At 41.9% G+C, this 5224-nt stretch overlaps 1 protein-coding gene across 1 annotated transcript in view; it reads right to left on the bottom strand.

Moving 5' to 3' along the window:
• The window catches only part of RASGEF1B (RasGEF domain family member 1B), a 286249-nt gene that overhangs the window by 185291 nt on the left and 95734 nt on the right, over positions 1 to 5224 (bottom strand). The gene's annotated exons all lie outside the window — the stretch shown is intronic.

Here is a 5224-nt window from a genome sequence, read left to right as displayed (position 1 = left end):
TCCTGCTGTCTATTTAAGATGTAAATGCTAGATCAGGTTGGGAAAAATTGGAGAGATTTTTTTTGGCTGAGTATTAGTGCTTCTGGAGACTTCTTACCATTATGGGATGGCCCTTCAAATATGCTGCGCTTCAGTTAACACATTCCCCCCAGCCAGTTGATTATTAAAAACATTAATTGGCAACAATGCAGTTGAAGTCCAGCATATTGGAAAGCTGGCTGACATCAATGCATATTTAAGAATTGGGGTGGAGGTGGTTTGGGCTGGAGCTGTCTAATTAAAAGATTAGAAGGGGAGCATTAAATGCTATTGCTAATTCTGCAAATCTGATTCCACCAACATATTCTGCTATATGAGCTTATTGCTTATAAAGGAAGATTTGATGAGCAAATTTCAAGGGGATTGAGCAGAGAGCTGGCTAATAAAAAAAACAACTTTTAATGGGAATATTTTTTGCCTGAAGTCTGCCTAACTTTGTTTTCTATACCAGCCGGACAGGTTACCTTTTAGTGAATGTTGAGCAGGTGAGGCATGCTAAAGAAATTTAAACCATAAATGTGGACTACTAGTGAGAGCTTTAAGGAAAAGGCAAATAAGGATGTGAAAGCATTAACGGATCCCTGCAAAAGAGGATCGGAATAAAGATGAGCCACTTCATGTTTTCGGATAAACTGGGCTACGAGTAAGAATACATGGCTTAAGCCCAAGATACATGTGTTTTGTGACATCATACAATATTCTGCTTAGCATATTGGGACCAGTCTTGAAAAAGAATGAGAAAAAAATTATACTTTATTTAATCTGCCATAAATTAAATGCAGTGAAGGATTGCTTCTCTTGAAATGAATGATTACAATTGTTGGAAGGTCTTTTTGTGATTGCCCATGACTTTGTTTCTGCCCAGATGTGCATGTGAGATTCCCTGACCACCTATCTGCTTTAGTATCTAGTAAGCTATTTCATAAGGAGATACTGTTGACCCCAAAATAAATTGTGCCTTTTTACAGTAAATCTTTCTAAATTCATATTAATGCAATACTTTTATTAATGTGCAAGATTTCATTTTTAAAGTTATGAGCCAAGGTATATGGTGGCACAGTGGTTAGAATGTACGGTAGTATTGCAAGCTAACTCACTGTTCACTGCCAGGAGTTCAATTGTGACCGGCTCAAGGTTGATTTCAGCCTTCCATCCTTCGGAAGTCAGTAAAATGGGGACCAAAATTGTTGGCAATATACTGACTCTGTAAACCACTTAGGGCTGTAAAGCACTGTGAAGAGGTATACAAGCTGTAGAAAGAAAAGTCTTCATCAGGGTCCAGTCCAAGCTGGGAATAAACAAAATGGAGACTGCTTTAGAAAGAAGGTTGGAGTTTATTGAAGGGCAAGTCAGAAGTGTGGCTCTGGGAAAGCTGACCACATGTTGCTGGAAGTGGTGGACTTTTATACCTTCTGGGGCTCTTGAGGTTGTTTCCTGTTCCTGTCTGAGGTTTTGTATTTCCTGGGTCATGTACTTTGACCTGAGTCTGAGTGTGCCCTTTTGGTATTGGTGGGTTAATCCTATTATGTCCCCAAAGGTCATGTCTTTTAGAGTTTGGGTGCAGTATGTAGATTTTTAGAGGTCTTTGTCTTCCTAATCTCATAGCTTCTAGCTTTCTGGCTCTAACCTTCCTGAATGGATTATTAAAACTGCATTTCTAAAAGCTGGTTCTGCTGAGTTTTCTGGCTGGGGGGAAGGAGAAGTTTCTGCCTTTTAAAGATCTTCTTCATTATTCCTTTGGAGAAATATATTTTGCCTTTTTAATATTTCCCAATATATTTTTCTCTGGATTCTTCTCACAAAGTCTAAGTACTATTGCTATTACAAGGCATATCAGCAAAGAATGACAAAATATGTCATATAATAAATTATTTCTTGGTCACATACAAAAGACATGTTTTGCAATAGATCTGTATTGTAAAGGTCATACAACTTACAGGGGCCCAAGTGACCTGCAAAACTAGGGAGGGGCATGGAAGTCTACAAAAAGATAAGTACTATGAACTTTAATTGAAAAAGTAATTTGCATCGCTATGGCCATACTTTTATCATAAATGAAGCACCTTCATCAAGAAGCATCCTTCCAGAGTGTGGAGGCATGTACAAAAGCCTAGTCACCTGATTGCTGAAATCTCTGCGTGTTGAAATGTACAGTCAGTTGCAACATTTGGTCTGAAAGAAGTGCTATTAAATCTTTTTCAACTGTTTTCCCCTACTACAACAACATTTAAGCTGTATTTTAAAGGAGGACTACAGACATGATAATGTTTATCATGTTTCCATGATAAAACAAACCTGCCCCCCCCCAAATTGAAACTGCTTTTGCTTTTCTCAACTTTTTCCCATTAACACCCCCCCCCCGTAGGAGGGGCAGCAAATCAGGCAAGGGAGTGGCATAGGATTCAAGGAAAGCTATGACAAATCTAGACAGCATACTAAAAAGCAGAGACATCACCTTGCCAACAATAGTACATATAGTCAAGGCCATGGTTTTCCCATTTGCAATGTATGGCTGTGAAAGTTGGACCATAAGAAAGGCTGAGCGCCAAAGAATTGAGGCCTTTGAACTATGGTGCTGGAGAAGACTCCTGCGAGTCCCCTGGACTGCAAGGCATTCAAACTGGTCAATCCTAGAAGAGATCAACCCTGACTGCTCTTTAGAAGGCCAGATCCTGAAGTTGAAACTCAAATACTTTGGCCACCTAATGAGAAGGAAGGACTCCCTGGAGAAGAGCCTGATGCTGGGAAAGATGGAGGGCAACAGAAGAAGGGGATGACAGAGAATGAGGTGGCTGGATGCAGTCACTGAAGCAGTAGGCGTGAACTTAAATGGACTCCAGAAGATGGTAGAGGACAGGAAGGCCTGGAGGAACGTTGTCCATGGGGTCACAATGGGTCGGACACAACTTCGCAACTAACAACAAAGTGTCCCAGCCTATGCAGTCTCATGAACTGTTTTCATAAATGAAACCTGCAAAGATATATGTCCTCCTCCCTCTTCACTGACACACACAATTTCCAATGTACCTTGCAAATTTATCCCGCACAGGAGGCTAATGTGATCGTCAACGGGGAAATGTGGCAGCAACTTTTCACCGAAAAGGAAATGCAATATATTTGTAGTCCTTGGATTTGAGCCCAGACTTTATGTTGCTAAGTGAGACATTCGTGAAATGAGTTTTTCCCCATGTTACGACCTTTCTTACCACAGTTATTAAGTGAATGCTGCAGTGGTTAAATTAATAAATTAGGTTGAACAGTCCTGTTTTAAAAGAGTGCAGAAGTTAAGATGATTAGATACTTATGCAGGTATCCGTAGATCAGAAATGTCAAACACAAGGCCTGGGGGCCAGATGCGGCCCGCAAAGCCATCCTGGAAACAGTGAGGGAACGACCCTGGCCCAGGCCAGCCAGGAGCCAATGTACAATTTTGTGGTGGCCATCTTGGCACTTGCCCCCGTGGACCATGCCTTGGCACTTGCCCTGGTCCCACCCCCTTCTGCCAGAGACCCTCAGATCTGTCCCATTCCTGCCCAGGCCCCCACAGGCACCTTGCCGCGAATGATGTAGAGGTGGCCACACCCACCCAGTAGGCTGCACCCACTCTGGCCACACCCACCCAGCCCCCCCAGGGCAACCGCAATGTTGATGTGGACCTCAGTGAAATTGAGTTTGACACCCCTGCCGTAGATGGACATATAATTACACACACACACACACACACACACACGCCTGTAATTTCACAGACCCTCGGCACCACCCTCAAGACATTTCTTATCATTTCAGGAGATTATCAGAATGTCTTCTCCTAGTTGTACAAGGAGTTTACAGCACCGTCTGCTTTTTATACAGAGGAAATTTAGGAAAATGTTTTTACAATTGTTCCAAGGATAAACAAACAATCAAAGGCAGTGAACTGGAAGCCAGTAAATAGGGTACACAATAAAATCTCAGGCAGAGCCATAAAAAATGCAATTGCTTTATCCAAACCTTGCATCTAAATGTTAACGGCACTTGCAAACGCTGATGCTAATCTTAGGATGATACAGTCTGTGTTTATGATATGCTTCAGGGATGCTTGTTATGGCGACACCAAATTGCCCCCCTACCAAAATATAAGAGAGGTTGTAAATCTCATACAGCCTCATTATATGGAGATGTTTCCCATTTCTTTACTGGTGCCTTTACAGTTGCAGACAGTCCCTGAACATCAAATATAAATAGCTTTAAATTGCTATAGACCAGGGGTCTTCAAACTTGGTCCTTTTATGACTTGTGGACTTCAACTCCCAGAATTCCTCAGCCAGCATGCCTGATTGAGGGATTCTGGGAGCTGAAGTCCACAAGTCATAAAAGAGCCAAATTTGAAGATCCCTGCTATAGACTTTCGCTGGTCAGGAGCTTCATTATGAATTATTTCCTCCTGGGCTCAAACATCATATTTGACTTCAATCTTAATTTCAAACAAGTATTTAAATTAAGCCTTCCCCATTTTTTTCATGACTGTCAGGGCAGTTTTTAAGATAGGTGTAGAAAGAGACTGGACAGTCACCTGTTTTAGGTGTAGATAGAGACTGGACAGTCACGTGTCTGAAATGGTATAGGGCAGGGGTAGGCAACCTTAGCTCTTTTATGACTTGTGGACTTCAACTCCCAGAATTCCTAAGCCAGCATGGCTGACTCAGGAATTCTGGGAATTGAAGTCTACAAATCATAAAAGAGCCAAAGTTACCTACCCCTGGTATAGGGACTCCTGCTTGATCAGGGGGTTGGACTATAAGACCTCTAAAGTCTCTTCCAGCTCTATGCTGATTGATTGATTGATTGATTGATTGATTGATTGAGAGGGTTTGACTACTCCAAATTGCAGCATGTCAGAATTGCCCTTTTTCTCTTTTTAGTTAGATTTACTGTATAGATAGTCCTTGATTTACAAGCACAACTGGGCCCAAAATTTCTGTTGCTGAGACAGTGAGTTTTGCCCCATTTTACGACCTTTCTTGCGAAGCTGTTAAATGAATCACTGCAGTGGTTGGTAACACGGTTGTTAAGTGAATCTGATTTTCCCACTGACGTTGCTTGTCAGAAGGTCGCAAAAGGGGATCACATGACCCCAGGACACAGCAACTGTCATAAACACATGGCAGTTGCCAAGTGCCCAGATTTGGATCATGTGACCATGGGG

This window comes from Crotalus tigris, unplaced genomic scaffold (assembly GCF_016545835.1).
Source record: "Crotalus tigris isolate CLP2741 ecotype Arizona unplaced genomic scaffold, ASM1654583v1 scf7180000018362.2422785, whole genome shotgun sequence".
In the NCBI taxonomy this organism is placed as follows: domain Eukaryota; kingdom Metazoa; phylum Chordata; class Lepidosauria; order Squamata; family Viperidae; genus Crotalus; species Crotalus tigris.
The sequence above is the reverse complement of the archived record's forward strand: the minus strand, read 5'-3'. Positions and strand labels throughout refer to the sequence as shown.